Source organism: Salvelinus sp. IW2-2015, linkage group LG4q.1:29, assembly GCF_002910315.2.
Source record: "Salvelinus sp. IW2-2015 linkage group LG4q.1:29, ASM291031v2, whole genome shotgun sequence".
Lineage (NCBI taxonomy): Eukaryota > Metazoa > Chordata > Actinopteri > Salmoniformes > Salmonidae > Salvelinus > Salvelinus sp. IW2-2015.
This window is the reverse complement of record NC_036842.1, coordinates 45,652,545-45,680,388: the sequence shown is the minus strand read 5'-3', so window position 1 is coordinate 45,680,388 and position 27,844 is coordinate 45,652,545. Positions and strand designations below refer to the sequence as shown.

The 27,844-nt window shown below is 43.1% G+C and overlaps 1 pseudogene; it reads left to right on the top strand.

The window, feature by feature from the left end:
* The window catches only part of LOC111962041 (protein unc-119 homolog A-like), a 79,019-nt pseudogene that overhangs the window by 20,198 nt on the left and 30,977 nt on the right, over nucleotides 1–27,844 (top strand).

Below are 27,844 nucleotides of genomic sequence, written 5' to 3'. Positions count from 1 at the left end.
CTGGACTCTACTTGTCACGTTCTGACCTTTATTTCCTTTGTTTTGTCTTTATTTAGTATGGTCAGGGCGTGAGTTGGGGTGGGCAGTCTATGTGTGTTTTTCTATGTTGGGGTTTTGTGTTCGGCCTGGTATGATTCTCAATCAGAGGCAGCTGTCAATCGTTGTCCCTGATTGAGAATCATACTTAGGTAGCCTGGGTTTCACTTTTGGGTTGTGGGTGTTTGTTTCCTGTGTCTTTGTGTATGTCACCAGACAGGACTGTTTCGTTTCGGTTTATTCTCGTTTATCGTTATTTTGTTGTTTTGTTCGAGTATTTCGGTTTGCATTAAAAGGAATATGAATACTCACCACACTGCAGTTTGGTCCTCCTCTCTTTCTCTTAACGACGAGCGTTACACTACCTTTCTTAAAAACTACAAAGAGTCACTGATTGGCCCCATTACTAAGGTCACCAACACATCTTTTGGTCTGGGGGTGTTTCCAAGGGTATGGGAGTCGGCCATAATAACGGCCATCTTTAAATCGGGCGACCCTGCTGACGTGAGTAACTACAGGCCCATTAGTATACTACCTGTGGTGTCAAAGGTTGTTGAAAAGTGTTTAGCAGAACAACTGATTGCCCACCTCAACAACAGCCCCTTCACATTACACTCCATGCAGTTTGGCTTCAGAGAGAAACACTCTACAGAAACGGCCAACTGCTTTCTTCTGGAAAATGTGAAATCCAAGATGGACAATGGGGGCATTGTTGGGGCTGTGTTTCTGGACCTAAGAAAGGCTTTTGATACTGTTAACCATGAGATTCTCATCACAAAATTGTCCAAGTTCAACTTTTCCCCCGATGCCTTGAGATGGATGAAATCATACCTCGAAGGCAGAACTCAGTGTGTCAGAGTGAGCAATGAGCTGTCGCCCACTCTTAGCTATGATGTGGGCATGCCCCAAGGGTCAATACTGGGGCCCCTCCTGTTCAGCCTGTACATTAATGTTCTGCCTTCTGTCTGTACTGGGTCTGAAGTTCAAATGTATGCAGATGATACAGTGATATATGTGCATGCAAAGAGCAAACAACAAGCTGCACAAGAACTCTACTGTACTTACTACCATTACTACTGTAATGGTCCAGGTTACAAAGTGGCTCAGTGACTCGTGTTTGCATCTCAATGTGAAAAAAACTGTTTGCATGTTCTTCACAAAGAKGGCAACAGATGCTACTGAGTCAGATGTCTATGTGTCAGGGGAGAAGCTCCAGGTGGTATCTGATTTTAAGTATCTTGGCATCATACTTGATTCCAACCTCTCTTTTAAAAAGCATGTGAAAAAGGTCATTCAAATAACCAAATTCAAACTAGCTAATTTCCGATTTATACGAAATTGTTTGACTACAGAGGTAGCAAAACTGTACTTCAAATCTATGATACTCCCCCACTTAACATACTGCTTGACTAGTTGGGCCCAAGCTTGCTGTACAACATTAAAACCTATTCAGTCTGTCTACAAACAGGCTCTCAAAGTGCTTGATAGGAAGCCCAATAGCCATCATCACTGTTACATCCTCAGAAAGCATGAGCTCCTGAGTTGGGAAAATCTTGTGCAATACACCGACGCATGTCTTGTATTCAAGATCCTAAATGGCCTGGCTCCCCCTCCACTCAGTATTTTTGCTAAACAGAAATCCCAAACATATGGCAGCAGATCCACAAGGTCTGCCATGAGAGGTGACTGTATAGTTCCCTTAAGGAAAATCACCTTTAGTAAATCCGCTTTCTCTGTGAGAGCTTCCCATGTCTGGAATACACTGCCATCAGACACACATGACTGCACCACATATCACACTTTCACAGAATGCATGAAGACATGGCTAAAGGTCAATCAGATTTGTGAACATAATCCCTAGCTGTGTATTGCCGCTTTCCATGTTGTCTGTTGTCTGTAGCTTGTGAGGTGTGGAAGCACTTTGTTGCTTTTATGAATTTTGTCTTGCTGCTTTTTGTTCTATGTTGCTCTGTCTGTATGCTACATCTTGCTTGTCCTATGTTGCTCTGTCTGTATGCTACGTCTTGCTTGTCCTATGTTGCTCTGCGTGTGCTCACTGATCAATGATTGTCTATAGTGTAATTGTTTTTAATAACCTGCCCAGGGACTGCAGTTGAAAATTAGCCGGCTGGCTAAAACCGTCACTTTTACTGAAACGTTGATTAATGTGCACTGTCCCTGTAAAAATAAAATAAACTCAAACTCAGACTGAAACATAACTGATTGGCTCAAATGYATTAAATTCCACAAATTAACTTTAAACAAGGCAATTGAAATGCATTCCAGGTGACTACCTCATGAAGCTGTTTGAGAGAATGCCAAGTGTGTGCAAAGCTGTCAGCAAGTCAAAGGGTGGGTACTTTGAAGAATCTCAAATATAATATATATATATTATATTAACACTTTTTTAAATTTAACCAGGCAAGTCAGTTAAGAACAAATTCGTATTTTCAATGACGGCCTTCCCCGGCCAAACTCTCCTCTAACCTGGACGACGCAGGACCAATTGTGCTCCGCCCTATGCAACTCCCGATCACGGCCGGTTGTGATATAGCCCGGGATCGAACCAGGGTCTGTAGTGACTCCTCTAGCACTAAGATGCAGTGCCTTAGACCGCTGCGCCCCTCATGAGCTACTCATTCGCCCTACCCTCTGTAGCGCCTTGCAGTCGGATGCCAAGCAGTTGACATACCAAGTCAAGATGCTCTCAATGGTGCAGCTGTAGAACTTTTTGAGRATCTGAGGGCCCATGCAAAAATCTATTCTGTTTCCTAGGGGGAAGAGGCGTTGTCATGCCCTCTTCACAACTGTGTTGGTGTGTAGACCATGATAGATCCTTAGTGATGTGGACAACCCGCTCCACAACAGTTCCGTCGATGTGAATGGGGGCTTGCTCTGCCCTCCGTTTCCTGTAGTCCACGATCAGCTCCATTGTCTTCTTGACATTGAGGGAGAAATTGTTGTCATGGCACCACACTGCCAGATCTCTGACCTCCTCCCTATAGGCAGTCTCATGCGCCCTCTGTGATCAGGCCTAGGTCGTCAGCGAACTTAATGATGGTGTTGGAGTCGTGCGCAGCCACCAGTCGTGGGTGAACAGGGAGTACAGGGGGGGGGGGGACTAAGCATGCACCACTGAGGGGCCCTGTGTTGCGGTCATCCTGGTGGATGTGTTATTGTCTAAGCATGCACCACTGAGGGGCCCTGTGTTGCGGTCATCCTGGTGGATGTGTTGTTGTCTACCCTCACCACCTGGGGCGGCCCATCAGAAAGTCAGGATCCAGTTGCAGAGGGAGGTATTCAATCCCAGTGTCCTTAGCTTAGTGATAAGCTTGGAGGGCACGATGGTGTTAAACGCTGAGCTGTAGTCAATGAACAGCATTCTCACAAAAAAAATCACATTTTACAGTAAACAAGCACAGCACTTACACAAATAACTGMTCATTGGCTGAGAGAAATTGATGCTAAACAAGAGAGTTACACAAACAAGGAGGTGATTCCACCTCGGGACGCAGGAATCGCCAGTGGCAGTAGGGGAATATGCCAGGCGTGGTCAAGCCACTGTTACGTGTTCAGCCCGCACACAAGCTTACACGAGCGGGGGGCAGCCGGAGCATGCACGTGCCGAGACAGACCATACATCAAGAACATCTTTTCATTTATTTGGGCATGGTCTTGAACCCGACCCCGGCTTGTTAGCCTTCGTCGTTTTGGTTGCGTTAGCCATCTTAGCCAGTTAGCCAGGCTAAACAGGCCTAAGAATAACTAACAGATTCAGCAGGAAACTCACAAAACCAGTTACCAAGAGTTAACCAGAAGGATGAGCACGCTCTCTTTAAGTGGGACAGCTAAGTTGGAGTAAAGGCTGATAGATTTCACGTTTACATGTTTACTTTWAAAAAAAAGTGTGAAATTGTTCTGCTCAGCTCGAGGTGAATAGCGGAAGAATTTAAGGAATGTATCTGTGCCTCGGTTATCACCTGTGGAAGGCGGGGCTTCCGGTGAGGCACAGTGATTCAAATGTTATTYAGTAGAGGACGCTAGCGCAAACTCCCCAAAACTGTGTTGTACCTAGTTGACCGACTGAAATGGAACTGAACAAACACTCCCAATAACAACMTCTGCTTTAGACTCAGGTGTCAAGTCTCTAAGATGCTGGCCAAATTACTACACTCTGCCTTTGTTCTGTGGGGGTTCTCTCTCTCTGTCCCCTGCTTCCATCTGTCTGCCTGCCAGCCTGCTTGTCCGTCCATCGGTCTGTGTAGTGTTGCGGTGGAATGAAGTGACCCATCCTCTGATTGGAGAGGACTACATGGTCACACCATGACAACATCATGGATCACCAAGCCCTGGGGAGTTAGTGTTCAGAGGCAGGGCTGGACATATACTACGTGCCACTGTTACGAACGTGTCAAAATAGTAATTCCCTGTTATGAAGATWGTTTCAGATCTGCATTAAGTGGTGTCTTGGGGTAGATGTTAGGGTAGGGCCTGATYTTGGAACTCGGCACCTGTCTTTCAYCTGCAGCACAGCCCCATAGCCAGCCCCATCACATCCCCTCTGGGCCAGCACAAAATATTTTGGCAGCAGACCACCATACTGTACCCTCCTTCCCTCCCTCGTCACTCAGATCTCTCCAACCCTGCCTACCTACCTCACCTGCTCCCTCCCTCTACTAACCATACTGTCCCCCCTGCCCCCCTGCCCCTCTGGTCCTAAACCTTCTCCCCTACCCCCTCTCTTGCTCCCCCCTGCCTCCCTCTCTCCCCCCACTCTCCAGTGAGGGATTAAATGGATATGCTTCCTTGCGAGTCACTAAAGCGGATTAGTCCCGTTGAGCTGTGTGCAGTGGCTTCCTGCTCGTCCCTGATTGGCTGTTCAAACAGACCTGAGTGGTCACTCTGGCTGCACACGTATTCTTTTATAATCCTGTTTTATTCTCCTTTGATGGCTAGAGAGTGACACATAACATGGTCATCATGATCCTCATGGTCATCTATTGAGTGTTAAGGAAAAGACAGGCTATTCTCCATTCAAACTAAGCTTAATGTGATGTTAGTTTTGAGAAATACAACTTTGTTATATGTCAAGCTCAAAACTGTAGCCTACATTTGAAAAGAGAACACTAAAAGCTTCACTCCCCACAACTCCAGTTCAAACCCCCACTGTTTCCTTTATGAGGCATGCTAGATGTATGTAGCCTTCAGACAGTGCATGTCTGTTTTATTATATCCATACACAACCAAAAGCCAAACGCTGTGGTTACAGTGACACAGACTCTGCTTTGCCGTTCATGTCACAACTCTGTTTTATGTAATCCCTACTGTATGTATTTACAGCCACATCCTGATTCGCATCCTGACTGGCTCAGTGGAGAAAGAACTASCCCTCATTGGTCAAAGGCTGGGACAACTGTGATGATGTCAGGGTGATGATGTCAGTTAATGGTATCATCATCATCATCATACTTTACATCTCCAGGTGGGTGGGTTGGATAGAGAGAGGTGGCCAGTGTGAGCAAGTGATTCGAGGGCAGGGGACAGACACTTAGCTTTCCATGGTAACCCTGCTGCCAGATTCTAGTGATTAGAAAGCAACCCATCACTGTGAGAGTCAGTTGGCTTTTTCAGGGTTGTCATGGTGATTAATTATACAGTCCAGCTGATGAGGACTGGGTCAAATGTACCTACAGTTTGGGGTCATGTACAGCTATGTGGGCTGTATGGATAAGTGGGTCTCCTATTGTTATTGTATGAAGCCTATAGCTTACTTAGTGAATGGACTGATGGTGATTTAAAATATCAGCCTTCTACACACGCGTTTTGTTAGGTGTTAGGTGCACATTTGTGGCTGTTGAATGGCAATGAGAGTAAATGTCATTTCAACTGCTGTTGTGTTGGCTTGCTCTCTAGCTCTTTTTCGGTTCCCATCTGCTTCTCTCTCTCTACAATATAAAAACAAATAAAAAATGTTTAAAAAAATGAGAATCAAAATTGTCAACGGGACAACAGTAACACATCAACAAGGGTTCAAAATAACCAACATTCACAATAAGGCATAAGTGCAGAGTAGCGTGCAGGTTTGATTGGTCTGTCAGAACTGTCCCTCACTTTTTGGGCAGGGCGAGCAATGTGTTCCTCTCACCACACACACACGCACACACCACACACACACACACACACACACACACACACACACACACACACACACACACACACACACACACACACACACACACACACACACACACACACACACACACACACACCACCCACACACACCCCTACTAATCCCCAGGAGGCTAATCAGGTGAGTGTCTAATAAAGGCGCCGTCGTTCCTCAGCTTTCTGTCCACATATACCACTGTCACATGACATCACCCACATGACCCAGGCATCCACTGCTGGCTTGCCTCTGAAGCTAAACAGGGTTGGTCCTGGTCGGTCCCTGTATGGGAGACCAGATATTGGTAAAAGTGATGTTGGTGTGCCAGTAGGAGGCACGTTAAACAGGTGTATGACTCTCTGTGATCATGGCATTAGAGTAAGAGTAGGGGTGTTAACCCGTGTGTCCTGGCTAAATTCCCATTTGACCCCCCCCCCCCATCTTGACCCAGCTCCCTGTAAAGGCACATGACAGCATGCTTGGAGTTTGCCAAAAGGCAACTAAAGGACTCTCAGACCTTGAGAAACAAGATTCTCTGGTCTGATGAAACCAAGATTGAACTCTTTGGCCTGTATGCCAAGCGTCACGTCTGGAGGAAACCTGGCACCATCCCTACGGTGAAGCATGGTGGTGGCAGCATCATGCTGTGGGGTGTTTTTCAGAGGCAGGGACTGGGTGACTAGTCAGGATCGAGGGAAAGATGAACGGGGCAAAGTACATAGACATCCTTGATGAAAACCTGCTCCTGAGCRCTCAGGACCTCAGACTGGGGCRAAGGTTCACCTTCCAACAGGACAACGACCCAAAGCACACATTCAAGACAACGCAGTAGTGGCTTCGGGACAAGTCTCTGAATGTCCTTGAGTGGCCCAGCCGGAAGCCGGACTTGAACCCGATCAAAAATCTCCGGAGAGACCTGAAAATAGCTGTGCAGCGACACTCCCCATCCAAGCTGACAGAGTTTGAGAAGATCTGCAGAGAAGAATRGGAGAAACTCCCCAAATACAGGTGTGCCAAACTTGTAGCGTCATACCCAAGAACACTCAAGGCTGTAATCGCTGCCAAAAGGTGCTTCAACAAAGTACTGAGTACAGAGTCTGAGTACTTACGTAAATGTGATATTTCTGTTTTAAATTTTTWATACATTTGCAAATATTTCTAAAAACCTGTTTTTGGTTTGTCATTATGGGAATTGTGTGTAGATTGATGAGAAATAAACAATTTAATCATTTTTAGAATAAAGCTGTAACATGACAAAATGTGTGTCACGACTTCTGCCGAAGTCTGCTYCTCTCCTTGTTCGGGCGGCGTTCGGCGGTCGACGTCACCGGCTTTCTAGCCATCGCCGCTCCATTTTTCCATTGTTCCATTTGTTTTGTCTTGTTCCCTGCACACCTGGTTTTCATTCCCTAATCACACTGCATGTATTTATGCCTCTGTTCCCCTCCATGTCTTTGTGTGAAATTGTTTTGTGTTACGTGTTCTATGTGACACGCCAGGCTGGTTTTCTATGTACCGTGGCTATGCCACGTAGTATGTTTCTTTGTAAACATTAGCATTTGTGACTGTTTTGCGCCTTGCACTTTTGCCTATTTGTGCTGGAGGTTTTTACGCAGCTGCGTTTGTCTGCTGTTTGCTCCTGCCTAAATAAAGTGTGCGCCTGTTCACAACTCTCTGCCCTCCTGCACCTGACTTCGCTACCAGTACGCACACCTTGACAATGTGGTAAAAGTCTAGGGGTCTGAATCCTTTCCGAATGCCCTGAATGTAGTCATTTTTTTCTCTCATACTATTTAATTTTTTTGAAATAACTGACCATTTATACTGAAAAAATATATATAAATGCAACATGTGTTGGTCCATGTTTCATGAGCTGAATAAAAGATTTCCGTACGCACAAAAAGGTGATTTCTCTAAAATGTTGTGCACACATTTGTTTACAATTGCCGGGGACAATAAAAGGCCACTCTAAAATGTGCCACAGATGTCTCGAGTTTTGAGGGAGCATGCAATTGGCATGCTGACTACAGGAATGTCCATCAGATCATTTAAWGTTAATTTCTCTACCATAAGCCACCTCCAATGTTGTTTTAGAGAATTTGGTAGTACGTCCAAACGGCCTCACAGACCACGTGTCCCGCGCCAGCCCAGGACCTCCACATCTGGCTTATTTACCTGCGGGATGGTCTAAGACGAGCCACCCAGACAGCTGATGAAACTGTGGGTTTGCACAACTGAAGAACGTCTGAAAAAACTGTCAGAAACCATCTCTGGGAAGCTCATCAGCGTGCTCGTCGTCCTCACCAGGGTCTTAACCTCATTGCAGTTCGGCGTCGTAACCGACTTCTTCAGTGGGCTAATGCTCACATTCCATGGCCACTGGCACAGTGGAGAATCGTTGTTCAGTGTAGATGTCAACCTGATTCATACAGTCTACTACCCAATGGTGAGGGCATGAACGGCAACAACACGGCAACAATACCAGGACACAGTGCTTTTTGTTCCCACTTGACAAGCACTACTGTCTGGCAATGGAATGGGAAGTACCTAGCAAATATCAGGGTGACCTTCACAGTAAGCATACAACACATGAAGCAATAGTAGACCTATCAGAAATACTTAAAAAATATATACATTTTTTGTGGCATCCAACTGCCTTGTTTCATCGCCGCAACTCCCTTAGAGACTCGGGAGAGGCAAAGGTCAGGAGCCGTGCATCCTCCAAAACACAACCCAACCCAWTGCCCACTTAACCTGGAAGCCAGCCACACCAATGTGTCAGAGGAAACACCGTACACCTGGMAACCGTGTCAGCATGCACTGTGCCCAGCCAGCCAGCACTGTGCCCAGCCAGCCACACTTGTGTGTGGCGGGACAAGAACATCTCTGCCGGCCAAACCCTCCCCTATCCCAGACGACGCTGGGCCAAATGTGCGCCACCCCATTGGTCCACCATGCCAAACTCATAGTCTGTTCAGAGGATTTGAGCCCATCCCTTAGTTAACCCCACAAAGTGGCACCTCAAGCTGTTGAATTGCTGAATATGTGAAAGGTAAATGCACTGCGACAGAGCCTGGACTTGAACCCAGGATCTCTAGTGGCACAGCTAGCACTGCGATTCAGTGTCTTAGACCACAGCGCCACTCGGGAGGCCAAGCAATACTTTTAATAAAAAATAAACAATCGTTAGTATTATAACTGACAATTATTTGTGTAAGACTAGCATTGAAATACGACTCATCCACTGCCTTAAAAACAGAAGTCCAAACTCTCGCGGTACGGTAGCTCAATGTACGGTAGTTGCATGGTAAGAAACGGAAAGAAATAAAAACAGCTTAATCAAAACTGTGTAACCAAAAGCAGAGCACTTTCGACATACCCACTCCTTTCTACACGCCCAGTACTTTCCTTTCGACACCCACTCGCCCATACTCTGGTCGCCATATTGGAATGCAGCTACCCCCTTCTCCTCATGCCATCATGGCCACCTAATCATCCCCAGCTTCAAATTGGCTTATTCATCCCCCCTCCTCTCCCCTGTAACTGTTCCCCAGGTTGTTGCTGTAAATAAGAATGTGTTCTCAGTCAACTTACCCGGTAAAATAAAAATAAAAATACATTAAACAGGGAAAAACTCTGAGCCACAAAAGATACATTATTGGCCAGGGAGTGTAAATCAAATTTTTATTGGTCACATACACATGGTTAGAAGATGTTAATGTGAGTGTAGCGAAATGCTTGTGCTTCTAGTTCCTACAGGGCAGTAATATCTAACAAGTAATCTAACAATTCCCTACTAACTACCTAATACACACACAAATCGAAAGGGGTGAATGAGAATATGTACATTTAAATATATGGATGAGCGGTGGCCAAGCGGCATAGGCAAGGTGCAGTAGATGGTATAAAATACAGTATATACATGTGATATGAGTGATGTAAGATATGCAAACATTATTAAAGTGGCATTGTTTAAAGTGACTAGTGATTCATTTATTAAAGTGGTCAGTGATTGGGTCTCAATGTAGGCAGCAGCCTCTCTGAGTTTGTGATTGCTGTTTAGCAGTCTGATGGCCTTGAGATAGAAGCTGTTTTTCAGTCTCTCGGTCCCAGCTTTGATGTACCTGTACTGACCTAGCCTTCTGGATGGTAGCGGTGTGAACAGGCAGTGGCTCGGGTGGTTGTTGTCCTTGATGATCTTTTTGGCCTTCCTGTGACAGTGGTGCTGTAGGTGTCATGGAGGGCAGGTAGTTTGCCCCCGGTGATGCGCTGTGCAGACCGCACCACCCTCTGGAGAGCCTTGCGTTTGAGAGTGGTGCGGTTGCCGTACCAGGCTGTGATACAGCCCGACAGGATGCTCTCGATTGTGCATCTATAAAAGTTAGTGACGGTTTTGGGTGACAAGCCAAATTTCTTCAGACTCCTGAGGTTGAAGAGGCGCTGTTGCACCTTCTTCACCACACTGTTTGTGTGGGTGGACCATTTCGGTTTGTCTGTGATGTGTATGCCGAGGAACTTAAAACTTTCCACCCTCTCCACTACTGTCCCTTCGATGTGGATAGGGGGGTGCTCCCTCTGCTGTTTCCTGAAGTCCACAATCAACTCCTTTGTTTTGTTGACGTTGAGTGAAAGGTTGTGCACTATAGATTCAGGGTAGATATTGAATGTACAGTAGCTGGGTTACACTGCCTTCAGTAATTATTCATACCCCTTGACTTATGCCACATTTTCTTGTGTTACAGCGTGATTTTTTTTTACACACAATTACCCATGTTTTTGGAAATGTTTGCAAATGTATTGAAAATGAAATACAGAAATATCTCATTTACAGTGCATTCGGAAAGTATTCAGASCCCCTGACTTTTTCCACATTATGTTACATTAGTCTTATTAAAAAATTGATTAAATAAAAATTAATCCTCAGCAATCTACAAACAATACCCTGAAATGAAGTAAAAACAGTTTTTTTTAGACATTTTCAGAAATACGTTATTTACATATGTTCAAACCATTTGCTATGACACACACAATTTAACTCAGGTACATCCTGTTTCCATTGATCATCCTTGAGATGTTTCTACAACTTTATTGGAGTCCATCTGTGGTAAATTGAATTGATTGGACATGATTTGGAAAGGCACACACCTGTCTATATAAGGTCCCACAGTTGACAGGTTTATTTGAGATTCTTCAAAGTACCCACCCTTTGCCTTGATGACAGCTTTGCACACTCTTGGCACAACCAGCATCATGAGGTAGTCACCTGGAATGCATTTCAACTAACAGGTGTGCCTTGTTAAATTGTGGAATTTCTTTCCTTCTTAATGTGTTTGAGCCAATCACTTGTGTTGTGACAAGGTACGGGTGGTATACAGAAGATAGGCCTATTTGGTAAAAGACCAAGTCCATATGTGACCGAATGCCTTGATTCAGTCTTATGTAGCAAAATTCGAAATTGTGTTTTTTACATTGGATAACAGACACAGAGCAACAAAATGATATATCATACACTGCATTTGAGGAACAATGGGARAGTAATTCTGCTTTGAAAGTTGATAAACTTGTAACCTCACTTTTGAGGCCAAAAAGCATGTTTTGGTACCTACTGGAGAGCTCTTCTTTGTCATTCCGCATCGTTCACACCCTCTTAGGCTTTAGCCCCCACCCAAACTCTAACCATTTTACTCGCCCTAGCAGAGATGGTTAGGCTGTTTTCATGTTATCCAGAGCTTTGGTGACTAACTGTGCTGCTTACAACAATTTATTACGCTTTTTTGCCGACGTTTACTGACACCGGCCATGGGTGTTTAGCGTTCATAAATTCATCAGCTATTCTGAGCTTTGGCACACTCAGATGAGAGTGCTCTGAAATCGGAGTAGATGGCCAGACTGAATTTAYGAACCAACCCGAAATGGTTACTTGCACAATGGAGTCTTTTGTTAAGACATTTAGCTAGCTAGCTTGGTAAACAATGAACCATAATCTCAACTCATGACGTTACTACCCTGCTTGAATCTGCAGGTAGCTAACCTACCAGGTTCAATGTCAGCTAGCTAACATTAGGCTATAACTAGCAATGCAAATGGCTCTGAGATACGAGTAATAAGATCATACACGTAACGTTAGCTAGTGAGCCAGCCAGCTAATGTTCGCTAGCTAACAGTACACTTTAACATGAAATGAAACCACTTTCAAAATTAGAAATGTGTAATGTCTGAAAATGGAGCTAGCTAGACTATCTTACCTTTATTCATCATGGATGGACACGTCTCCTGTCACGGATGCCATGGTTTCACTTAGTTTGAAGATGTAATCCGGAGACAGGTGTTTTCGCTATCTCCTTAGCTATCATACTCGAGTTCCACTGATTTCAAAACTAGGTCCTCCAGAAAGTGGAGAGCAACACTTATGGAGTTTTACTACGCGATACATTAACACAAAAATATCCTACACAAACTGACCAGCTCAAATAGACAGAACCGTGCAATATAGTAGACAAATCCAAACTCCTCTCTCAGCATGTCCAGCATGTCCAGCCCACTCATTATCTCAGACAATCATGGCTAGCGGGAAGGTTGCTGACTTTTTCTGTGGCTAAACCAACTAGGCTCGTAATTTAACCATTTTATTCGTATTTACAGATGACATACAAGTTTGTTATTAAGGCACATGAAAGATCACATGTTCGAGAAGGCATTTCTGCCAATTAACGCATTTTGATTTTAAGAAAAGTTTACGTTGAAACGGCTCTCCTGACATACGCCTAGTTTCTTGAAATGGGCCACATATTATGGCATGAACAGCTCAAATAAGCAAAGAGAAATGACAGTCCATCATTACTTTAAGACATGAAGGTCAGTCAATCCGGAAAATGTCAAGAACTTTGAAAGTTTCTTCAAGTTCAGTCACAAAAATCATCAAGTGCTATGATGAAACTGGCTCTCATGAAGACCGCCACAGGAAAGGAAGTTCATTAGAGTTACCAGCCTCAGAAATCAGCATTTATCTGCACCTCAGATTGCACATCAAAGAGTTCAAGTAACAGACACATCTCAACATCAACTGTTCAGAGGAGACTGTGTGAATCAGGCCTTCATCGTAGAATTGCTGTAAAGAAACCACAACTAAAGGACACCAATGAGAAGAAGAAACTTGCTTGGGCCAAGAGACGTGAGTAATGGACATTAGACCGGTGGAAATCTGCTTTTTGGTCTGATAAGTCCAAATGTAAGATTTTTGGTTCCAACCGCCGTGTCTTTGTGAGACGCAGAATAGGTGAACGATGATCTCCGCATGTGTGGTTTCCACCGTGAAGCATGGAGGAGGAGGTGTGATGGTGTGGGGGTGCTTTGCTGGTGACATTGTCTGTGATATATTTAGAATTCAAGGCAACTTAACCAGCATGGCTACCACAGCATTCTGCAGCTATACGCCATCCCATCTGGTTTGCGCTTAGTGGGACTATCATTTGTTTTTCAGCAAGACAATGACCCAACACACCTCCAGGCTGTGTAAGGGCTATTTGACCCAGAAGAAGGGGGATGCAGTGCTGCATCAGATGACCTGGCCTCCACAATCACCTGACCTCAACCCAATTGAGATGGTTTTGGGATGAGTTGGACCGCAGAGTGAAGGAAAATCAGCCAATAAGTGCTCAGCATATGTGGGAACTCCTTCAAGACTGTTGGAAAAGCATTCCAGGTGAAGCTGGCTGAGAGAATGCCAAGAGTGTGCAAAGCTGTCATCAAGGCAAAGGGTGGCTACTTTGAAGAATTGATTTGTTTAACACTTTTTTTGGTTACTGCATGATTCCATATGTGTTTATCATAGTTTTGATGTCTTCACTGTTATTCTACAATGTAGAAAATAGTCAAAATAAAGAAAAACCCATGAATGAGTAGGTGTGTCCAAACTTTTGACTGGTACCATAGATATTCACACCCATGATTTAAAATCATATTTGGCAGTGATTACAGCTGTGAGTCTTTCTGGGTAAGTCTCTAAGAGCTTTGCACACCTGGATTATGCAACATTTGCCCATTATTATTTTAATAATTATTAAAGCGCTGTCAAATTGGTTGTTGATTATTGCTAGATGGTTCTTGCTGTAGATTTTCAACTAGATTTAAGTAAAAACTGTAACTAGGCCACTCAGGAACATTCACTCTTGTCTTGGTAAGCAACTTCACTGTATATTTGTATAATACAAACAGTATGCATGTATTGTAATATATTTATTCTGGCTTCCTTCTTTTTACTCTGTCATGTAGGTTAGTATTGTGGAGTATCTAAAATGTTGTTATTCTATCCTCAGTTTTCTCCTATCACAGCCATTAAACTCTGTTACTGTTTTAAAGTCACCATTGGCCTCATGGTGAAATCTCTGAGTGGTTTCCTTCCTCTGTGCGCCCTAACAGAGAAAGAAAGCATCTGTGGGAAGACACACACACAAAAACASACACCAAATAAAACATGCAGGCAAAAACAGGAAACCGACAACAAAGGACAAACCACTTCAGTCACGCTACAATAAGTCCCTTTCTCACACACACAGTACATATAGTTGAAGTCAKAAGTTTACATACAGTTAGGTTGGAGTCATTAAAACTCGTTTTTCAACCACTCCACAAATTTCTCGTTAACGAACTGTAGTTTTGGCAAGTCGGTTAAGACATCTACTTTGTGCATGACACAAATMATTTTTCCAACTATTGTTTAGACAGATTATTTCACTGTATCACAATTCCAGTGGGTCAGAAGTTTACATACACTAARTTGACTGCCTTTAAACAACTTGTTGTCACGAACATCAAAATGAGCGGACCAAGGCACATCGTGCATTGAGTTCCACATCAGTTTAATACAAAGTGAAACTAGAAACACAATAACACAACTTAAAAATAACGTGACATCATCGTGCCCAAACACACTAACACAAACAATATCCCACAAAGCAGGTGGGAGATAGGGCTTCCTAAATATGATCCCCAAGAGGCAACGATTACCAGCTGACTGGGAACTATACAAAACCACCAACATAGAAATACACGTTCTAGAACACCCCCCCATGGCATTAGAATCTACTGATAGGCTAATTGACATCCTTTGAGTCAATTGTGGGAGGTAGCCTAGTAGTTAGAGCGTTGGACAAGGAACCGAAAGGTTGCAAGATCAAATCGCCGAGCTGACAAGGTAAAAATCTGTTTTTCTGCCCCCTGAACAAGGCAGTTAACCCACTGTTCCTAGGCCGTCAATGAAAATAAGAATTTGTCCTTAACTGACTTGCCTAGTTAAATAAATAAAAAATTAGAGGTGTGGATGTATTTCAAGGCCTACCTTCAAACTCAGAGCCTCTTTGCTTGACATCATGGGAAAATCGAAAGAAATCAGCCAAGACCTCAGAAAAATATTGTAGACCTCCACAAGTCTGGTTCATCCTTGGGAGAAATTTCCAAACATCTGAAGGTACCACGTTCATCTGTACAAACAATAGTACGCAAGTATAAACACCATGGGACCACACAGCTGTCATACCGCTCAGGAAGGAGATGCTTTCTGTCTCCCAGAGATGAATGTACTTTGGTGCGAGAAGTGCAAATCAAAACAACAGCAATGGACCTTGTGAAGATGCTGGAGGAAACAGCTACAAAGGTATCTGTATCCACAGGAAAAGGAGTCCTATATCGACATAACCTGACAGACCGCTCAGCGAGGAAGAAGCCACTGCTCTAAAACCGCCATAAAAAAGCCAGACTACGGTTTGCAACTGCACATGAGGACAAATATTGTACTTTTTGGAGAAATGTCCTCTGGTCTGATGAAACAAAAATAGAACTGTTTGGCCATGATGACCATCGTTATGTTTGGAGGAAAAAGGGGGACGCTCGCAAGCCGAAGAACACCATCCCAACCGTGAAGCACGGGGGTGGCAGCATCATGTTGTGGGGGTGCTTTGCTGCAGGAGGGGCTGGTGCACTTCAAATGAAATAGATGGCATCTGAGAGCAGGAATTATGTGGTAATAATCAGTATAGTAATTAAGGAAATCCAATATATACTCAAGACCAACAGACTATCAGAGGGAATAGTATACTATTTATTTGACGTTCGTTGTTCGCTTTACTAAGAAGAGGAGAGGATATATACCATAAACGCTGGAAAATCAACAGGAAATCGGTGAATTACATTCTGAGTTTATCACATTCTATTTTATTAATTTTACTCTAAATTATATTTTTGTTTAGTTGGTATTATATAGTGCTTGGACAACAAGTCAGGGGTTTATTTGGATGTGTGCATTAGGCAGGAGATCATGAGCTCTACTGATCATATATTAGAAATATATATGGTTGTGGCAGCCACATTGACAATATTTTCGATAGTGCTAAAGAGAAGGAGGCCTACACACTGAATTTAGTTTATAACATCAAGCATCATGTCAGCTGCAGGTAGGCATTTGTGGTTCCAATTCACGCACTCAGAACAAAAGAGTGCAACTTTGTGAGAGAAAGACTGTAGAGGATACCTAGCACTATACTGTGTAGAGCTACACGATGATCTAGACCACCTCAGATTAGATCACGCTCATATTGATATTTTGCTATGAATCTTATCCAATTAAAAAATAACTACATACTTGTCTGAGAAGATTAATATGTATGCTGGGTGATATAAAGTCGCTGTGTGCGATGCCTTCTCAAGGTGGACATGTGGATGAGCATGAATTATAGAAGACTGGAAACATAACTATCATCATATACTACTTACTCATTACTTTACTCTCTCTTCTGACGATCTTCTACATTATTAGTACATCGAGTGGAACCAGTGGGGCTAGCGCTAAGACTCGACATGTCAAAAGCTCGTGAGCTCATTTCTATATACCGGCAGGGATCTACATGTCACTTGCGGATTGTCGTAAACTGTGGAGTTTAAATGATCATGTGTGTGGTGGCTACGTAGTATTTCGTGATTCACGAATACACGTTTGATTATGTGTTCATCGTTCAAGTGGCTAGCCATTGGTATACAAAAAATGGTTTTGATTACTAGTCCTGCAAGTGTTAAAAAGAAAGCAGAGTACACGACCCATCACCTCTGAGTCCACACTTTAGCATTAAATTACCTTGATGAGTAAAGAAGTATGCTCTTGTTTTACGTTCGAAATGTATCCTCATATGCCAGTAGAATTATCTTTGCATACGTTGCATCGTCTGGTTATAGTATATGCAGTCACTTACTGGCTTACTCAGAGGTAGTTTGTTATCACACATTCTCCTACTGACCCATTTGTCTTATAGGTCCTACGATAATCGGATGTAATACGCCATAATATTGTTTGTTACTGGAAAGCATGTATCGATATGTGGATAGTACTCCAATATTCATAGACCTGGTCAATGGCTTTCCGACTCATCTTTTAGCCACCTATCATGGTTCTGTCAACAAAATGTCCCGGATTCACGGCATCTGTACAAATAGAGATTCCTTTAGTGTTGACATATCTCAGATAGCTTAATCATGACTGCCACCTTTTTCAAATAAATACATTGGAAAATAACATATTTCTTATTTTCTCGGTCGGCTTCTTTCGTGTTTCATCTGTCCAAATAGCTAAAATTCCCATAGATATATGTGGTTGGGTGATTGTTTCAATCAGGAGAGGTTCCTGTGTTGTTCACATGGATCGTATAGGCAGTTCCATCTATTGATAATGTTAGAGTATTTGGCTGTTATGGTTGATTGATACAGTTAAAGATGGTGTCATATATTCGTTCTACAGAGTCCGTATGTCTATTTTCTCTGGTAAGACTAATGCATACCATTTTTTCATTAGGGGCAAATCAAGTCTGACATTTCTCCATTGATATAGGTCGGTGGCCGACATTATTGACAATTTTGACTAAGCTAGTGTTAGAAATTCCTCTCTCGACTTGATCACATCACTTATCGACACTCTTCGCACAGTTTATCCTGAACTACCTGCAGGAATATATCATAGTAACCGGTAATAAGAGTTGATCACATACTTGGCACGCTTTATACTATCCATTTTGGATTGATATCGATAAGAGTTGGGTTATACTATGGTCTCTACCACAATACTCGCGACGTTTCTTCATTATGTTAGCATAACTACTTAGTTCTCGACGTAATCTGCATTATCATATGTTGAGCACAGTCTATTTGGATTTATACCACTCGTATATTATTAGTGCTAGTATACAAATAATATCTATGAAATGATGCACATTGACAATTATGTTCAATATCTCGATTTCGCCATTGCTTTATTATTTAGACACCCACGTAGCTTCCGAACTTGTATACTAGAAGTCCGCACGCAGCTCTTGAAAGCTTTTTTAATTAGATATCACTTTCTGGTTGATACTAATTACTAAGTTTTTGGGGGGCAAAGGAAGAAAAGTATTGAAGTTGGTCCAGCAACCAAATGCGGACCAAATAGGACTGATAAGTAATTCTTTTTGGCAAAATACTTAGATTTCGCTGCGTGACAAGATTAGAGGAGTGTTGGGCACCCTTGCTCTAGTTTATGTGATGATGGTGTCGCGTCTTTGATAATAAGGGATTCAAGTGGGTTCTGCATTAAGGAGTGTTAAATAATAGTTGGTCGAGGTGTTGTACGATCTGTAGATGAGATAATGCGCGCACATAATCGGAGTAAACATATTGTTCAGGACGATGGAGATAACGCAATGTCCAGTCTGGGTATAGCAGTTAAGATCTATGGATAGCCCTAAGAGATTGATGTTTGCCACCACATCAAGACGCACCAGCTTGTCCATCTTTTAATTCCGATGTAAAATAGTCAATGTTCCCCCGTTATTGTTCTATTGAAATAGGTTGGTCCAAGCAGTTAATCTTTGAGATTTTAGGTACGCCATAGGCAAGTAGGGTCTTTTGTTGGGTAGTTCTTTTATTTGTCTTGTTTTACGTTCTTGTTGGCTACTCGCTATGTTTTCTGGTGGTCAATTATCCCTTTGGGAAAGTTTGTTGGGTATACGATTCGCTTTGTTTTTTGGTTAGTCGACCTATTTCATCAATTTGGTAGAGTATAACTTGTTGTGTAATGTTTTGTTGTTGTGGTCTATAGTACATGGTGATAAGGATATTCGTTACATTTTTTTCTAAATGTTAGTTTCGTTGCTAGAACGAGAATGTTCGTTCAGTATGTTTTGGCCTTTGTTCTGGGATATTAATTAAAAGGTTTACGATGTTGTCTTTTTATTTTCGTTCATGTTTTCTCCAGGAAGGTGCTTTCACAGAGAGACTTGTTTGGTGGCCGTCTTCTCCTTGTGCCTCCTCCTTCCCACACGATCGTGACAGAAACTATGATTTTACCTCTCCCTACACATTTTGAACAAGGGACGGCAATTGCAAGGATTTCTGAGCGAACGGAAGGAAGCGAATGGTAAAGACAGGGGTGGCGAGGAAGGAGGAATATTGGATTCTTGAGGAATTAACACTTTTCTGGAAATGGATTTTTTGAAATAACTTCCCCCCCTAAAAACCTTAGTCAGTGAATGTTTTCCAAAAAATAACTTTTCATAACAAACTGCAGACTTTTTGGGGTTAACTTTTTTTGAACTCGCAATCACAGATTACAAGATGGCATATGCTGCGCAGTCGGAGCGTGTGGTTTTGTTACTTGTCCCGTCCTGTTCCTGTGTTATATAGATGTTTTTTCCTTGGTTTTTTTTTTTCGTATATATTTTAATTATCACTTTCTATCTACCGGACTCAATATATTGACTCTCCTGCCTACTCACTCAATATAGCTCTTCTGCTCACGCGTTGAGCGAAGTGTCAGCAATGTGGTAAGGATGCTGCTATTTTTAATATAAAGAACCCGAACCATCACGATCGCAAAAGCTGCCAGCTAGCTGGCTACTAGCTTTTTTGAGTCAGTTAGAGTGCCCATTGCTTGCATAGGCCATCCTGCTGAAGGGCGAGTGAGGCCATTTCTGCTAGACCGAAGAGGTCCATTCAGCCATCCTTGGGGCTACAATACCTTGATTATTGGCCAATTGAGACCTGGCAATAATGCCACGGCCTTGAGTTCTTCGCGCCTGCCTCGCTGCGCGCCCTCCCGCCTAACCTCCCCTCTCCCGCCCGACCATCACGATGGACTACCAACGTAATCCGCCCGGAGGGTTCTTTCAACTGCGTCCGTTCCGTGCCGACGTCCCCTTGAATGCTCACCCCACTAGCCTGCTAAGCACGCATGGCCCGCTAGCTGTCTAGAGCACATCCGGGATGCAACTGTTAGCCTTAAGAAGCTCATGGACAAATTCTTTTCTTTGGGGCCACTCTAACTATTTTGGCCAATTGGACCTGGTTTAATTATACCTCACACGAAGCCCTGCTGATCCGTGTCTTGCGAGTGACAGCACGAGGGACACAACGACCTTTCTCTGGTTTCCTTCTTTGCCTTTCCGGTCGCAGAATGAGTAAGTGTCTTCGCTGGCCAGCTAAGACGATAACTTATGTGGAGTAACTTATTTTACTGACGTTCCTCTAAGGCCCTGCTGCTAGCTTGCTAGCGCGGCCACGCTAGCTGCCTGAAGGCCACTCACTGGACTTCCTATGATCAAACGTATCGGCTACGCAATAGCCTCTCCGCAGCTCGCTCGCCTATGCAATGATGGCCTTGTACATTGCTGTTTTTGGTTAGTTATAAATGTTTGGGGCCGTTGATTTTTCCCCACTTTCACAAACACTTGCATGTAGAAGCCTCTAGCCTGCTCAATAACGCCTTAGTTTAACACTTTAGTTCCACGCTCCACACATGGCGATGTGACATCACTGGTTTAAATGAATATTTCTAGAGACAATATTTCTTTCAGTCGTCAAACTCTATGCAACAGGTTTACCCCCACTGTATTCAACATCCTACCATACCTTTTGTCTGTTACATTAATATTGAATCTATTCTACCGTGTCCAGAAACCTGCTCCTTTTACTCTCTGTTCTGAACTTACTAGACAGACCAGATTATTTTAAGCCCTTTTAGCGCGTACCCTTTATCTACTCCTCCTCTGTTCCTCTGGTGATGTGGAGGTTAAATCCAGGCCTGCAAGTGCCCCAGCTGCCACTCTTCATTCCCCTCAGGCCGCTCTGCATTTGTTGACGTTCTTCTTAACTGTAAAAGCCTTGGTTCATGCATGTTAGCATTAGAAGCCTCCTCCCTAAGTTTGTTTTATTTGCAACTGCCTAGCACTGACTCCTTGGCAACGGATGTCCAAGCTGTGTCTAACATCCTGGCTTAGGAAGACCACCAAAAACCCTGAATGTCCATCCATAACTACAGTTAACATTTCCGATAAGATGAACTGCCAAAGGGGGCGGAGTTGGCAATCTACTCAGAGATAGCCTTAGAGTTCTGTTTTACACTATCACAGGTTTTGTGCCCAAACAATTTGTGAGCTTCTACTTTAAAAATCCACACTCTCCAGAAACAAGTCTCTACGTTGCCGCATGCCTATAGACGCACCGCACCGTGGGCTGGGCGTGGCTAAAAGAGGCTGCTACAGTGAAATAAGGCAATTAATATACTAACCAAAACAGCAATGTGACAAGGCATATTGACATTAGGAGAGGCATGCCGTAGCCGAGTGATTCAAATAGGAAGTTCCAGTGAGTGAGCTTCAGGCAGCTAGCGGGCCGGGGCTAGCAAGCTAGCAGAAGGGCCTTAGAGGAACGTTGCGACGGAAGAAGTCGGTTGTGGCCCCTCGTGCTGTCACGTCGGCAGCCGGATCACAGCAGGGCTCCGTGTGGTAAAACCAGGCCAATTGGCAAAATAGGTATAGTGGACAAAGAATTTGTCCGATGGGGGCTTCTTAAGCTAACAGTCCGATGTTGCTCTAAGACAGCTAGCGGGCCAGCGGCTAGCAGGCTATTGTGGGTGGAGGCATTCAGGGGACAGTCGCGACGGAGGAAGCCATTTGAAAGAACCCTCTCGGGCGGATTACGTTGGTAGTCCAGTCGTGATGGTCGGCGGGGGTCCAGGCCAATTGGCAAAATAGTATTGTAGCCCAAAGATGGCTTAGATGGACCTCTTTCAGCTAAGCCAAGTGGACGATGGCCTAGCAATGGGCTAACTGACTAAAGCTAGTCAAGCCAGCTAGCTGGCTAGCCTTTTTGATGGTGGTATCGGGTTTGTTATAAAATAGCAGATCGTAACATTGCGTGACAGATAAGAAGTACATATTGAGTGGAGGCGAGGAGAGTATATTGCAGTCCCCGTAGATAGAACCAAGTGATATTAAAATATATACGAAAAAACCCCAGGAAAAACTATATTTACACGGACAGGACGGGACAAGACAAACACACGTCGACTTGATATGGCCAATCTTTGGAATCTGTGATTGGAAGTTCAACAAAAGTTAACCCCGAAATAAGTCAGGTCCAGTGTTATGAAAAGTATTTTTGAAAAAGCATTCAGTGAAGTTTTTTAGGAAGTTATTCAAAAAATCCTTTTCAGAGTGTTTAAAAAACGCTCTCGCAGGAAAACTTTCAGGAATCAGAGCACAACATTCTCTGAACGTCCCTGAAACCGTACAAAGATAACTCCCAGAACAGGCAACATTTTTACTTCTGTTCTCAGAACATTTAAAAAATGTTACGTTTCGGTTAGGAAAACACATGGCTTCGTTCCCTACAATGAATGTGAAAACCAAAACATATGTTCCCACATTCCAAGGAACCAAATGTTGCAAGCTGGATAAGATGTACCTGTGGCTTTGTCGCATTCATTGATAGACTTGACTATTTTCCAGATAAGGGTGTTGGCAATCTCTTTGTTTTTTGACGCTTTAAAACGCTGACTGCGTTTATCTCAGTCGTGGAAGTTCCGATTTGTATCTCTAGCTAGCTGCCAACTTTTTACCTCCTTTAATGCAGGAACACTGTCTTCCTATTTCAGAGCTGTTCAAGAAGATGAGGTGAACTTTTGTCCTGCAAGGAAATTGGCTAAGTATTTGCCAAAAGATACTTATCAGTCCTATTTGGTCATGTTGCGTTAATACTTTTCTCCTTGCAACAATTTGTTTTGACACAGGGTTCATAGGCTTAGACTGGCGGGACTTCTGTAAAGCTGAGTCTGTCTAAATAATAAATGGGCATATAAACCTTTTTATGGGTATTAAAATATTTGTATATAGTATAATCCAATCGGCTTTTAATGAATAGCAGTTACCGCAAAGGCTAAGTATACAAATAGTACTAGTAACCATTATGCCATTTCATCACAGATGTAGTTATCTTTAATTTGATCATCTTTTTGTTAACTGATAATTTTTCCTGCACATCAAGAAAATGCAAATTGATAGTGTATTCAGGTTTAATTAGGCTTTTAAATGTGTAATTTCCCTATAAATGTCAGACTTGATTTGGCCATAATGAAAATGTATGCATTGTCAATTACATAATTTAGCAACATAGGCCACTTACTGGTATCAATAACCCTAACACAAATCTTACATTATTAAGCTTACTTGAACAGATTTCTTAATCCGCAACAAATTTGTGGATTTTCTTTGACAAAAAAGAAGAGCCCGAAATAATAGAAATATGTTATTTTCCATGTATTTAATTAAAAAGGTGTGTAGCACTTATATTGTCAATAAATTCCTTTACAATAATGAATTTGTTGACCACAATATGCAAAAATGTGAAAGTATTAACAATTCAAAGCTTTCCATACAAAATATTTATACATCTCTATAAATTGTATTAAATGTATAAAACTATAGGTATAAGTAGATAATATCTGAGAACAGCATATGTTGCTTTGCAAACATTTCGTAACAAGGCTTCTTTCTCATTCAGGTTTTATGGAGTGTAGGCTCAGGGTGGGTCCTATTTTTCCGATGATGATGTTCTGTAAGCGCCTGTGACGTGAACAACTTATTGCTATCGAAGTCGACCACCAGTTTCCTTAGGCCCGAGTGGGTGGGCGTGAGTAGATTTTGACCTTGGCTTCTGCCGCAGGTTCGCACGTGGAGTTCAAGTTCTAAGAGGGTAAATATTTAGAAAGTTACTCTATCTACATGCACTGTACACTATCACACTACATTCCCAGCATACATATTTAGACAGTTGATTATTTTCATGCAAGTTTTAGTTAAATATCTTGACTATCTATGGTGTCTTTAGCTACAGATTTAGGATGTTCATTTGATCCTCTTTTTGTTTTCTGAGTCCTTGAAATGCAAAACGCTGGTAGTGTATGTTTACGTTTTAAAAAGGCTTATAAAGTTTATGTCCCATTTTGGTAATTTCAGACTTGATTTGCCCTAATGAAAAATAGATCAACAAATAAAATAAATAAGATTAATAAATGAATTATAATCCAGAATAATTCCACATTTCCTTGTTGGTGCAAGGATTATTTTCCCTCTGTATTTATTATTGTTGATCCCAGCTGTGCCCAGGACACCATATGTTGCATTGATTGCCCCCCATCCTATCTTCAGAGCTACGTGCTGTTAGGTGACCTACTATGGGACATGCTTAGACGACTCCGGCCATCAGCTACAATCTAAGCTTGATGTTCTCAATCTCAACACAACTTTATCATAAAAATCCACCAGGTACAACTCCAAAGTCCGTACGACGTGCAGTGCCCTCATAGATATTCATCCTAACCAACCTTGCCCTCGTCAAATAGACTCTGGCTGTCTTCAACCAGGATCGTCAGCGATCACTGCCTCTTGCCTGCGTGCGTAATGGGTCAGCGGTCCAAGGCGACCACGCCCTTATCCACTGTCAAACGCTCCCACAAAACACTTCAGCGAGCAGAGCCTTTTCTAATCAACCTGGCACGGGTAATCCTGGAAGGATATTGCCTCATCGTCACGTAGAGATGCCCTGGTTATTCTATAAAGAGCTTTCCCTCACCATCATAATAAGCATGCCATTCAAAAAATGTAAAAGAACCAGGAACAGATATAGCTGGTTTCAGCTCCAGACCTGACTGCCCCTTGACCAGCACAAAAACATCCTGTGCGTACTGTATTTAGCATTGAAATAGCCCTCGCGATATTAAACAATTTTCAGGGAAGTTAGGAACTCAATATACACGGCAGTTAGGAAAGCAAAGGCCAGCTTTTTCAAAACAGAAATTTGCCATCCTGTAGCACTAACTCCCAAAAGTTTCTGGATCACTGTAAAGTCCATGGAGAATAAGAGCAACCATCCTCTCCAAGCTGCCCACTTGCACTGAGGCTAGGAAACACTGTCACCACCGATACTCCGCGATAATTGAGAATTTCAATAAACATTTTTCAACGGCTGGCCATGCTTTCCACCTGGCTACCCTACCTCGGTCAACAGACTGCACCTCTCACTGCAAACTTGCCGACGCCGCCCCGTTTCTCCTTGCACCCAAATCCAGATAGCTGATTTCTGAAAGAGCTGCAAAATCTGGACCTCTCTTTCGTAAAATTATTCCGCCGAAATTGTTGCACCCCTATACTAGCTTTGTTCAAACCTCTCTTTCGTATCGTGCTGAGATTCCCAACGATTGAAGTTGCCGCGGTCGATTCCCCTCTTCAACAGGGAAGACACTCCAGACCAAAACTGCTAACAGAAACCTATAATCTATCCTACCCTGCCTTTCAAATCTTGAATGCCAAGTTAACAAACAGATCACAGACCATATTCGAATCCCACCGTACCTTCTCCACTATGCAGTCTGGTTTCGAGCTGGTCATGGTGCACCTCAGCCACGCTCAAGGTCCTAAAGATATCATAACCGCCATCGATAAAAGACATACTGTGAGCCAGTATTCATCGACCTGGCAAGGCTTTCGCATCAATCACCACATTCTCATCGGCAGACTCAATAGCCTGGCTTCTAAATGACTGCTTCGCCTGGTTCACAACTACTTCTCTGATAGAGTTCAGTTGTCAAATCGGAGGGCCTGTTGTCTGGACCTCTGGCAGTCTCTATGTTGGTGCCAAGGGTTCAATTCTTGCCGACTCTTTTCTCTGTATAAATCACTAGCCAAATGATGTCGCTCTTGCTGCTGGTGTGATTCTGTGATCCACCTCTATCGCGGAAGCGACACCACTATTCTGTATAGGCAAGGTACGATATCTTCTGAGCCTTCTTTGGACAACACGTGGTGTTAAAACAACCGTCCAAGACGGTAGTGCTTCAAGTGTCATAAACACTCACTCCGATGGCCTTCCAACTGTTCTTTAAATGAAGAAAACTAAGTGGCATCTTTTCAACCGATCGCTGCCCACCACACCTACCCTCGTCAGCATCACTACTCCTGGACGGTTCTGAACTTAAGAATATGTGGACATAACTAAACAAATAACCTAGTGTCTGGTTAGACTGTAACTCTCCTTCCAGATGCTCACATTAAAAGAAAGACATCTCCAAATCCAAATTAAAATCTAGAATCAGCTTTATTCGGCAAAACAAAGCATTCTACTCACTCATGCTGCCAAACATACCCTCGTAAAACTGACTATCCTACCGATCCTTGACTTCGGCGATGTAATTTACAAAATAGCCCCCAACACTCTACTCAGCAAACTGGATGTAGTCTATCACAGTGGCATCCGTTTTGTCACCAAAGCCCCATATACTACCCACCACTGTGACCTGTATGCTCTCGTTGGCTGGCCCTCACTACATATTCGTCGCCAAACCCACTGGCTCCAGGTCATGTATAAGTCTTTGCTAGGTAAAGCCCWGCCTTATCTCATCTCGCTGGTCACCATAGCAACACCCACCCGTAGCACGCGCTCCAGCAGGTATATTTCACTGGTCATCCCCAAAGCCAACACTTCTTTTGGTCGCCTTTCCTTCCAGTTCGCTGCTGCCAATGACTGGAACGAACTGCAAAAATCACTGAAGCTGGAGTCTTATGTCTCCTTCACTAACTATAAGCATCAGCTGTCAGAGCAGCTTACCGGTCACTGCACCTGTACACATCCCACCTGTAAATAGCCCACCCAACTACCTCATCCCCGTATTATTACTTACCCTTTTGCTCTTTTGCACCCCAGTATCTCTACTTGCACATCATCATCTGCACATCTATCACTCCAGTGTTAATGCTAAATTGTAATTATTTTGCCTCTATGGCCTATTTATTGCCTACTGTTACGATCAATGAGGACAATTGTGAGGAGTCAGGCGCAGAGAGCAAAGATATGGGGAAAAACCACTCTTTAATGTCCAACCAGAAGAACAACTGGTAACGTCAAAACATTGGCGTAAAAATACGACTTGAATAAAGTACACACTGGAAAATAAATCCAGACTGTGGAAAACCCCAAAATGAACGAACAACCTCATACAAAACAGAAAGACAAGCCCGCACAAACAGAAACGGGCTAAACGAACTTAAATAGCACCACCCTAACAACCAAACAATAAACAGGTGAAATCAATTAGTCAAAACCAAACGAAAAGGAAAAAGGGATCGGTGGCAGCTAGTAGACCGGCGACGACGACCTCCGAGCGCCACTCGAACAGGAAGGGAAGCCACCTTCGGTAATACTCGTTACACCTACCTCCCTACTCTTCTACATTTGCCCACACTGTACACAGATGTTTCTTTTTTTCCGTTTTCTATTGTGTTATTGATTGAAGTG